Raw genomic sequence first — 12259 nt, forward strand, 5'->3', positions numbered from 1 at the left:
ATAAAGATAGGTTTAAGCCATGACTTAAAACAAATAAAAAGTTCTGAATTAACTAGTACCTGTGAGTACTCTGAAGGCGTATGTGACCATGCACAGAAATCCTATCAACTACACACAAAAAAAACCCACAAAAACATGAGAATAAACAAACAAACTATTGTTTCCATGAAAGGTCTTCACATGTACATGGATTTTGACTTGGTGCTAAGCAACTGGTATAGCTATCCCGGGACAAACAAAAGCACACCAAGTTGGACACGCAGCTATTACAGTGAACTCTGAGATCTAGCTGACTGGAATGCAATACAATTACATTAAGATGGCTTTTCACCTTTGCTGTCATGAGAAACGTTACTTTTTACATTCATTTCTAAGAATAGCTACAAGTCTGAAATATTCATACTTATGAGGAAGTCTTGTCATAATTGGCCTAATGGCACTTGATTTCACATATTCTCCTTTATATATAATCACTATCACTGAACTGCCATAGAAAGATCTAGTAGTTTCTGATAAAATGCCTGAGAAACCAACTATGTTTGTCATTCACCATAAGAAATGTTGTCCTTGGATAAATCCATTTCAGTGAGCTTTTAAGTATTATAAATTTTACCATTTTTAATTCTTATATGGAGGATTTATGTATTATCAGCACAAGGGCATAAATATTGTTATTTTACCTCATAAATCTGTCCCTATGGTGGAATGTGACTGTTAGGAGTCAAGCGCTGTCCCCTACCGTAAAGTTCAAACTTTTGTTTTTTAATTTGATTTTGAGCACCTCAAGAAGCGGGGAAACCTGAGGTGATTAATGGCAGGATGGCATTCGGGCCGCCGTTACCTGAGTGCCCGGGGAGGGGAGCGCGACGCGCGGGTTGAGGCGAGGCGGGGCGGGCTGAGGGGGACTGAGGTGAGGCGGGAGCCCCCCCGGCCCCCCCTGAGGCGCCGCAGCAGCCGCGCTATGCGCCATGCAGGTTCCCGGGCGGCCGCTGGTATTCTCGCACGCAGCTTCCCGGGCGCAGCAGCCGTCTCGGTGTGTGGCGCCGAGGCAGGCACACAAAAGCGCGGTTGCGGCTGCCCCCCGGGTCCGGCGCCGCGGGGCGGGGAGCGGCCCCGCCGCTGTCAGCACGGTAAGGAGCGGGGCAGGGGCACGGAGCGGGGTGTGGCGGCGGCGGCAGCCCCGAGGGGAGCGGGGATGCCCGGCGGCACGGAGCGGAGCCGCGCCGCCGCCTCCTGCCCGCCGTGGGGCCGGCGCTCGCCCCCCCCGGCCCCGCTGCCCCCAGCCTCGGCGGAGCGGGGCCATGGCGGGGCGCTGCGGGCATTGGGGAGCGGGGCCGGGCGGTGCGGCACGGCTCGGCTCGGCTCGGCACCGCACGGCACGGCACGGCTCGGCACACCCGCGATGTCCACGGGAGCACGACGGGCCGCCCGGGGAGCGGGCTCGGAGAGAGGCGAGGGGAGCCCTCGTGCCATGCAGCACCGTCGAGAGTTTGTGTCTGATTTCGTGCCTCCGGTGTGGCAAAGGGACCACACATTTGGATCCGCTTTCTTTTTTCTTTTTTTCTCCCCCCTTCCCTTTCATCTGTCTGGGGGGAAAAAGCGGCTCAATTGGGAATTCTTGATCTTTCTCGGGATGAACAGCATGAGGCATGATAGCGTGCTCCGTTTTCCCCTTTTCTGAGCAGCTCTCGGTTTTTTCTCCTTCGTATTGCCGTAACAAAAGGGCTGGGGGAGGAGGGGAGTGCTGCGTTTCAGCCGCATCTCGGGAAGGCGAGGACTGCTCGGTCTGTCCCTGCTTCCAGGCTGCGTGCTTGGCATCCTCGGGGCCGCCTGGCTGGCTGCTGCAGGGTGGCCAGGGCAGAAAGGATAATTAAACAAAACCACAAGAGGTTCTTATACACTGCTTGTAGTTCGGAGATAATGTGCATTGCACCGAGGTATAAGAAAAGTGTTGAATTACTATGGCCTGTTCGGTGAGAAATGCAGATGTTTCAGTTACATTACCTTGTCAAGGCCACCCTATAATCTTCCTGGAGGGGGTTGGGTGCCTGCAGAAAAGGTATTCCATGTATTTTGCCTCTTACCCAAGAATTCCTCATTATTTTACCAGTAGAAATGAAAAACTGAAGCGACTATCATAGTTTTATATGGTTATGTGTAAGCAATAGTATTTCTGCATAAGGTGATCCTAAAAGGATTGTTATGTAACTGTTTATTGATACTTGAAAGTAAAAATACAGTATATGCTGGTTATCTGTATGTCAAAAAGCATAAGATTTAAGCTTATGTTAAAGCATAAGATGTAAATTTATCACTGTGTTGTCCAGATTCTCCTCTCTATGGGACAGATGAGGAGGACAGAGCTTTTCTTTCTGTACTGTTGTGCTATGGGTACTAACCTGCTAGAGGGGAAGCCACTGTACTTGCTTCTCTATGGGCTCACAGGGTTTTGGGCTGCAAACTTGTCCTTGTGAAACCTTGATTGTCAGGCTTCCTAAGCCTAAATTCTCTGATAGTTCAGCCCTTATCTGGCACTTGGAAATATCTAAAGCTATTTTTACAAATGCAGTGTTGCCTCTAATCAGCAGTCGCATTATTACTTCGCCTTGATCCTCTGATCATAAAGAAAAAGTGTTCTTGAAAAGGCCGTGGCTGCTCATCTACTTGGTCAGTCTTGTGATTCTAAGGAAACATCTCGAAAAGCATTTTTTGTGCAGTTACTTGGTTAATGCCAGTTCAGGTTGGAGACTGGAGATGAATTTAAACAAGAACTAGGTCCTTAAGAAGTGACTTTTGCTCAAGGTTGTAAACATGAGGAGCCACTTCAAGAAACATAATTGTACCATCTCTCCAGCTGTTCCGATAAGAACATTTGCTAAGAAATAATTTCTGAAAATACCGTCATTTAAACCTCTTCCAGGTTATACTCCTGTGCTGAAGGTGGAGAAATCTAGCAAGAAGTGACCTGTTGCTCACCCAACTCACAGAGGAAAATAAAAAATAAACTCATCTTGTTGTACAGAATGAAATGCTGGTTATAGCCTTTGAACCCAACGGAGTTTGAGAAGCCTAGAGTTAATGTTCTGATAGGCAGGCTTTGGTTACTTTTGCATGGCCCTAGACTTGTTATATCCATTTCCCATTTCATCCGTGCTTCAATAAACAAGGCCATGCTTTAAGGCATTGCAACAACAGAGGCTGCTGAGATGGTCCTGGGGGGAATCAAGCTGCACGTGAACCAGGCGTGTGCCTTGGCAGCAGGGATGGCCAGCAGCATCCTGGTCTGCATGGAATTCAGCCACTAGATCAAGGGAAGCAATTATCCCCCTCTACTCAGCACTCATTAGACTGCATCTATAATGCAGTTAAAGGCTGGACTAGATGATCTTAGAGGTCTTTTCCAACCTGAATGATTCTGTGATCTCGGCAAAGACAGAGTGTAATATTGGTATGATACACTGGCCAACTACTGTTACCTATGTTGATAAAGTTATACTTCACTATAAGCCTCCTGAGAAAGAGAGATTTGCTTGATATATTTATATTTTAATGTAAGTATAAACAAAAGGAAGAACATGCTTTCTAAGTAGTGTCTTTTCTGGCACTCCTGTGAGGCAATTAAAGTCTTGGAACATTGCAAGAGACATAATGATGGTTCTTATAGATGGAGAAAATAATGCATTGATGCAGTCACATGGATTTCACAAGTTAAGAGGAAGAGGTGAAAGCAGAGTCAGAATTCACTAGTTTTTAGACACTCCACAGAACAAGCAATTGCTGAGCAAAATGTTCATTATAAGTACTTTGGATACTTGCAAATGCTTTTAGTCTACTGGAGAGAGCATTAATATGTGAGGATTATTTATTTATTTTCCTGAGGACGCATTTACCCTCGAGGGCTGTGTGAAAAGCAGCTCAAGAAAGCATCGTGCTTGAAGCGTTGAATTCTTTAGCCTTATCCTGCCCACAGAAGACAAACATGCAGCACTTATACTTTATCATGGCATTTGTGAGGAGAGGGCTTTCTTTCGAAGTTTGAATTTTGTTTAAACTTCAGTCTCATCTCAGCTAATGGTACTGTTTTCCAGAAGAAAGATCTTATATAAGTGATAGAAACAGATACAGAATGTTTATTTCTGATGCTCATAGGTAAATGCACTGTCACTTGAGTACATGACGTTACTTTCCTTTTTTTTTTGTTGCAGTACTTACTGCCTTCACCTTCTGCAGCAGAGATGGATGACTTGCACTTGAAGAGGAGTAAGTTAGAGTAGAGCAGAGCTGCTTTGGAAAACTGTAGGATTAACAGGTACTTCCACCTAGGCAAAGGGGGGAGAACTAGAAGCCTTGTAGGTGGGGATGAGGAGGAAGTGTCGTCATTCCCAGATGATAAGGTTGTGTGATGTATTGCTGGAGATGCATACTCTAATGTATAATCATGCATGAAGGGATCATTTGCTTTTGAAATAGAGGTAGATAAAGAGGAAAGGAAAGTTGGCAAAAGGTATATTAAAAATAAAAAATGCTTGGATAGTAGAAGTATGACAACTATAAGCAATGTGAGGTTTGGAGTCTAGATAAGAATTTTTCAAATAGCAGCAATTCTGTAGTGCTGATATGTACCTGGACTCCCACTGGGAGCTGCAGGAAGGATTATCTTGGGATAGTTGTCTGTTTTGAACTATTAAAGATGAAGCTTCCCTCAGAGAATAGCCCTTCTAGTTACAGACTTTACTAATCAAGATTCATCCGCATAAGAATAACTTGCTTTATTTCTTAGAAGACAGGTTGATTATTTCCATTCTGTTAATTAAGTAGTTTTTGAACTTCATTTTGTAAATCGATGTAAGGAATATTTGTGAACGCGTCACTAGCTAGCATTATTTCCAGATTTCTGTCTTTCCTTTTACATCTGGAAAGATCCCCCTCACAGACCCTTATCATCTGCAACCTTAGTGAAAGTTCCTCTCCCATCATCTATTGTACATAGATGTTCATTTTCAAAGAGTGAAATCTGCTGGTTTTTCTTTCCTAACCATTCCTACAAGAGAGAGGCCTGACCTTGTAAGTTTTTCTTTCTATACGTACTCTACCTTTGTGTATTAAGGGTTCACAAGATCTGATTGAAAAATCAGTGAAATTCCTTCACCTGCGTACAGTAGTTAGATTTAGCTAAGACTTAATAAAGTGGTCATAGCAGATGAGTTTCTTCTCACTGTCATGAGTATAGCAACATCTTAAAACTAAAACAACAAAAAAAAACACAGCTCACAACTCAATGTAATGGTTTTGTAACACTACCCGTGGGAGTTCTGGTAGGTATGCAGATCCAGTTGCTTGAGCACCGTAGTTCAGAATGCCAAGTAACTTCGAGCTTTTGGGGCTCACTTCCTTTTTCCCCAGTAAGGTATCCTTTCTATGGTGACTATCGAGAGTCACCTCTGCTTTCCAGTTGCTCTAATTTGGATTTGTTGTGAATGACAGCCAAGTGCTTATCTTAGCATGACGCTACAGGGTTCTCTGAGGATTTAGTGAGATAGTAATTCTAGCAAAAATTGAACAGAAAATTCATATTTTAGCAGATAAACAGAGATGGAGAATGTGTGTTCTCATGTATAGACTTTCATCTTTACGTCTCACTGTGTTAAGAGCCTAAGTCCACAGGAGGAACTTCAGGCAGTTGGGGTTTTAGGAACGACATTGGAATAAGCCCCTGAGATCACTATGTGGTCTGCTTCTCTGGGTAAGCTGCTGAAAAGAGAAGCATAGGAATAAATGGAGAAGACCTTTCATATCTGAGGTTTGTAACAGTTGATGTAAACCTTAGTTGCACTAACAAAAGCAACAGACAGTAATGACAATGTCACCTCAATTTTCCACAAACATTACTGTGCCCATTGTTTGGAGAATCACATGGACAGATCCCTTGAGGACCTCTGGAATGAACTCCGTAGGTTTCCTGCCATGCAGAAGACCACTGGTCTCATACAAAGTGACCCTGTAGCACTGGGAAGTCCTCAGTCATGGGGAATATCAAGGCATTACAGCATTTCCTGCGAAGGAAGAAATAAAGCACATCAAAAGTCAGGGGGAACCAACTCTGTCATGAAGCATTTGCAACAGGGCAGAAACTTTTGAAGTGATTTTTGGTAATAAAAGTTGGAGAAAGCTCACCTATGTAAGTAAGCACTGAAAGGTCTATAGGTCTGTCCCTTTAGGAGCTCTAAACTGATTAGAGAAATATTATTAGCATATCACAAAGGAAGAGAACATGGGAGGAAAGAAGGGGGGGGCAAGATAACATCTATGTTGGTGGTGATGGTGGTGATAATCTTTATGTGAAAATTCCCTGAGGAGGAGGAGGAAGTGATGAATTTTTGAAGTGTGCTCCAAAAGAGTGAATATTTAGGCAGAAGTAGGGAGTCTGGCTGAGACATTAGCTGCAGTTCCAAAATCAAGGTGATATTTGCCTCAAATCAGATGAAACACAAGATTATAAAGTCATTGGTGTGTTGCATGCGTTAAGCCAGGATGAACAGCTACCAAGGAACAATAAAATCGGGCTCTGTGCCTCTTTTTTTTTTTTTTTTTTTGTACTCAAGTATTCCCAAACTATTTAGTTAAGTATTTCTAAGCAGCTTTTTCCCCCCCCCACCACTATACATGCTGTAATACAGGGTGAGAAGCCCAAGTTCCACGGGAACAGCGCCTATCTAAGCAATATTATAATAACCTCCCGGAAGGAGTAGCTCTGTTTGGCATTCAGTGCTCAGGTTCAGTGAAATAGCTGATCTTTATGCAAGAGAACGAATAATAAAGAAAATAAGATTCCCCCACAGCCTGCCATGTATTCGCTACCTTCATGCATGAGACAAACGAGGGATATTTGGGTAGACTTTGTCTCCCACTGTGCCCTTCAAAACCAAGATCCTCTGCTGTACTTCCCTGTTTCGCCCGCCTTTCTAGGGAGTTTCAGAAGTACTTGTTAACTTTGCCTTTCCCTGCCCCAGCAAAATGGTCACAGATTCCTAACTGAGCGCCTGGTTACTGAAGCGACTGGAGCAATGAAAAAGAATGACTGCTGCACAGATCAGATTCTGTTCTAGAATGACATAGGAGTCTTGGCTGGTTGATCGCTTTCAACAAGCGTGAAATGCTACCAAGCAGTTGCCATTACTGTCTAGGGTCACTGATACCAGCCACCACAAAAATAACATTTCAGTGCAAGGGAAAATGCACCCATTTGGTTTAGTCAAATCTTAGAATAGGCCTCAAAACTCATTCTCCAAATGCCCAGAGGGATGCATTTTCAACAACACATCAGAGCAAGTGCATGGAAATGAGATTGCTTGCTTCTTGTTCATAAGCAACATTTCTTTAGAGCTACCATGCTCTTCAAATATACACCAAATCTCTCCTGGGAGTGAGGATTTTTTTTTATTTTTTTTTCCTGAGCTGTAGGCTTTCTATTAAGGATGGCCACCCTGACTGCGATTTCTTGGGCAAGAGGGGTTTTTGGAGGTTTGTTACTACCTGCTACCAGGTTGCATGATTGCTGTGCTGTCTTGAGTGAGGGTGCAAGTTCTCTCCCAGTATTTAATGCTCATATTGTTTCAAAGTCCGTTACAACTACTAATGTAGGAATAGTCACAAAGGCAGGCTCACAAAGAAAACAAATATTTCTACTCTTATAAACTGATCCAGGATGGGAGCGAAGCAAAGGCTTGCCTTGGCTCCAAACTCTTACTATGCAGCATAGCATGTTGTTGCCATGCTACCAGAATTGCTTGCCTTGATATTTAAATTTACCCTTAACAAATTTGCATTTAAAAAGAATGAACTGTTAACAGTACATTAAAATATAAAATTACCTGACAAGCCATAAACCTTGCCACCAATTTGTTCATATATTTCTGACTTCTACAGATCTTTTTTTTATTCCCCAAGTTAACCCTGCCACAACAACAGAAATCCCAGAGACGAATGAACCGACAAAATCTGGAAAGGCACTGTTGGTAGTGCAATAAAGGTTTATGTCAAGAGAGGAATATAAATGATAGTTTCCATACTTAACGAAAATGTGCATTTTGCCTACCTCAGTAAGTGCCTCTTGCCATCCTTCGTAGTCTCTGATTTAGCATTACAAAGGAAAATCAGAGTGTAATGATATTTTCGTTATTGCTGAGCTGTGGAGGAAAAAGAATGTTATATATGTATACATACACACGCACACACTATTCTTTAGATGCAAAAGCTTTTGTTACTGGAACATAACTCTTGATTAGAGATATGGCAGCTTTAAAAAGAAACTTGTCCCGGCGATATTCTTAGCCAGTCAATCAGTGTGGCTTTAATTATGTAGAAGTATTTGACATATTATGGCCCAGGAGATAAGAGCCGTGGCATGCTGGATGATAGGCAGAAAGAGGAGTCCTGTTGGTGATTAGAAATTTCATGCTTAGTACTGCATCAGTGGTATGAACTGAGCAATGGAGAGGAACGCTCCTAGTTAATGCTGAGTGGCATTGCATTTCTGATGTTAATAATATGAAGGTTTTTGGTGGCATAATTCTTCATTCCTGGTAAATATCTGCCTGCTTTCTTGATGAAAGGCTTGCCCTGGAAATACCTGTGTAGTAGCAGTAGCGTGCCTTTAAGTCAAATGTTGTTTTTTAAATGTAATAAAGTGTTTTTCTTTGGGTTGTCAATAATGAGTGGAAATCTTCCTCTATTCTTCTAAAAGTGAAAGACACAGAAGGTGTTATATATACATTATTTTATATATATACATTTTTATATATTATATATATGTAACACTTGCTGTTTTCAGTACATGGAAAGAGATCACCCAAGGGTTTTTAGCAGCTCTATTCCACACTTATGCAATAATAATAAATTATCATTACAGCATGCGTTTCCACTGATATTTGCCTGTGTTGATTATTCAACACATACACATCATAACTGGACTCCTCAACTAGCTGCTGATCTAATTAGGAATAATGATTTAAACAAAAAAGTGCTGTTAAGATTATAATACACAAGGGAAAAATAACCTCACATCAGTTTTATTGCAGCAAAAGATGTATACATTGGTACTGGGAGTCTGTTGTAGTATTATACTAGGTGAGATTTAGCTTTTGAATGTTGTATCAGAAAGTATCAAAGCAAAGGAAGTAAATTCGATAGCCCTGTTTTACAGATAGGGAGACACTAAAATGACTTGGCTATAATAATTCTCCCTGCTGGGTGACTGAACCAGGAGTAGCACTGAGGTATATGCAGTAGTTGCCTACTGGTTTACCCGTGTTACCATCCTGCTCTTGTTCCTGCTCTGTACAATAGCAATAACACAAAGAACAAACTGTCAGCTGATGAGTTTTCTATCATCCAGACATCCTGCTCACATTTTCACGTACCAATGCTTTGCTTCATGAGAAGGTATTTTGTACAAAACATGATAAAGACCCATAATCATCTATGGTTTGCTTCCTAAAGATTGGAATGAGGGAAAACTGAGTGTGTTTATTTATATTTTCCCCTTGATATTTGCAAAACTACTAGCCCTCTGTGGCAATATTTTTCTTTTCTGTGCACATATGTTTTCATTTTGGATTTTTTTTAATCACAGTTTAGTAAAATCTTAGGCTTATTCTTGAGACAGCATTGAGTTAATTGGGATTTGTTAACACTTCTTAATATTGTGATTCTTGTGATTTTCATGCTTTAGCTACTGCTCCAGCTGCTGGTGTGTGAGAATCTCAGCTTCAAGTGTCTACTCACACTGGCTCCAAGAATGGAGAAACTGTGAATATGTACTTTAAATGTCTAAGGACAATATGACATCTTTAAATAATTTTGGAATACTTGTGATTGGCAATGCTATAGCAGTTGTGGTTGGAAATAAGTTGCTTAATATTAACAGGAGTCTGTTTATATCTGAATGATATAAACTCAAGTTACTGTTTGTCTTTCTGATGGTAGTTAACATTTTTATAACAGCGCTCAATAAAAAATAAGCCAGCCAAATGCCACCTAAAGTTTCTGAACTAGCTGTTTTATCACTAAGTACTTCATGGTGTTACATAGTTCCATCTACGTAATGATAATCCTAATGAAATTAATCTAGTAATTAAGGTAATATAGCAAGCTAATACGGTATTGGTAAATAAATAACATCACAAGGCTGGGAAACATTTGCCTGTACTGGTAGTCCTAACTTTCCCAGCCTTCCCATTTTCTGGCACAATGGATTGTGCCTTTTGACAGGATGAAGTCCATGTTGCCTTTAAGGTTGTCTCCCTCTCAACATTGGAGGAGCCTGTGACCCTAACTGGGGCTGAGGACTGATGGGCTGACGTTGTGTCCCATTGGCACGCTGACTGCTGCCTCTTCAGACTGGCCTGGTAGTGCTCCTCCTTCCTCCTGCTCGCCTCCTCAGGCCACCCATGGGAAGCATGCCCAAGTCAATGGGGACCCTCACGTATCATAAAGACAACTAACGGGGGAAATTCAAACAGGAGTCTTCAAACAGTAAGGTTTGAAGTGTTTTTCCCTCGTTGCAAGTTTCCCATAAACATGGAACTAAACTAACCAACACAGTGGCATCCTGAATAAAATGGAGCTGCTCAAAAAAAAAAAAAGTCTTTATTGTGGCAGAGCCTATGAGCCAACCAGGAGCACAGCATCGCTTTGTGGTAGACGTTTAGAAAGACAGCCGTAGACTGTCCTTGCTCATAAGACTGACCTAACTAAATAGACCTGACGGTTTGGTATCTTCTGTTTACATTTGTCTGACAGAGGAAGAGACTGTTGCAAGAGTGTAAAAATGTGGTGCAGCCAATATAATCTCATATTGGGGTAGAGATAGGGTGTGAAACACTGGATTTAATCACTAACAGACAAAACGTTTACTGAAAACTTGGAATAATAGGTATGTCCGTAATTATCAGGTAAAAGAGCCTAAATGTACTTAACTAGAAAATCTTCATTTCATTTTACTACTTACTTGAATTTTGCTCTTAACCTTCTTGCTGGCTTAAACTATGAAGATGAAAATAGCTACCTTCATAAATGAACGCATTAAAAGATTTGCCTATGTAAGTATGAAGAACATGGGAACCCACACAAATTGGAAAAAGGTTCTCTGCTGTGGAGATTATAAAGGGGTGGCTTTGCAGGTATTACACTGATTGCAGTGTTATTTGTCCTTGACCACTGCTGCGTCAATGTGTGGGGTGTGTTGGTTTGGTTTTGAACGAACTCCTCCAAGCCTGCTTCATTCACCTGTCACCTGTAGACTTACTTACAGATTTTTAAGTGTTTTTTTTTTTTTTTTTTTTTGTGGCAGGAAAGTCTGTATAATATTCAACACGAAGAAATCCTGGTTAATAGGCTTTTCTGCAACAGACTTAATTTAGGGTTTATTTGCCCCCAGCTGACTGTTGTTACTGTAGCAAATAAAAGATGCAGAATTAAGTGGAAAGGAAAATACTATGTGACTGTTCAGGGCTTAAATCTGATAAAGAGGTGTCAAATGGCACAGAAGTTGATTACAGCCCTTCAATGTAGGCTACAAATGATGGTACAAAATTGTATCCTATTGGGAAACCTTCCAAGTGCCTGCCAAAATCCACCAAGAAAGCCCAGAGAAGGTCTGCACAGTGCTAGGTTGTTGTTTTACAATTGGAGGCAAGTTCTGTTACTAAGGGACAGTGACATGTCTTTGCAATTCAAGTGGCTGCAGGCTAGCCTTTGATTTGAGCTGGATGCAGCTCAACAGCTTTTCATGACAAAATTTTTGCTATTTCTACAAACTTCCCTGAAGCCCTCTGCCCCCGGAGTGTCCCACCTGCCCTAGCAGGGCTGTAACGGTGCGACCTCTTATGACATGGGACTTCTCACTGGGAGGATCAGGCTGCCATGGGGTAGTTGTTCAAACCATAATAATTAAACTTACAAAAATGAAGTCTAGTTGACTTAATGATAGAAAAATAGGAATTTGTCCTATTGTTAGAAGAATTAGTCTACGTTTGACTTTCCCAATGAGCACAATTATATATGTATTCCTTAAAGATCATATTCTGCCAGCTATCGTACTTCGTGCTATACATAAATGTAACCGTAGGCAAGACATTATTTTTTCTAAACCTGATACCAGAATTTATACACTTACTGTCCAGAGCATCAATTGAAGAAAAACCATTCTATTTATGACCACATAATCAAAACACTGAAGAATAAATATTAGCAAGACTCA

At 41.6% G+C, this 12259-nt stretch overlaps 1 protein-coding gene across 15 annotated transcripts in view; it reads left to right on the plus strand.

Moving 5' to 3' along the window:
* The first annotated feature begins 962 nt into the window (after positions 1 to 962).
* Positions 963 to 12259, plus strand: part of APBA2 (amyloid beta precursor protein binding family A member 2) — a 99515-nt gene continuing 88218 nt past the window's right edge. For 3 of the 15 annotated variants that reach the window (XM_083851002.1, XM_083851007.1, XM_083851001.1), the window contains exon 1: positions 967 to 1130. The gene's annotated coding sequence lies outside the window, so the exon portion shown is untranslated. Of the gene's footprint in view, positions 1131 to 4205; positions 4310 to 12259 lie in introns of those variants that run through there. The other 12 variants (XR_014588806.1, XM_083851010.1, XM_083851006.1 and 9 more) reach the window with 10 other exon arrangements.

The sequence above is a fragment of the Anser anser genome (assembly GCF_964211835.1).
Source record: "Anser anser genome assembly, chromosome: 10".
Lineage (NCBI taxonomy): Eukaryota > Metazoa > Chordata > Aves > Anseriformes > Anatidae > Anser > Anser anser.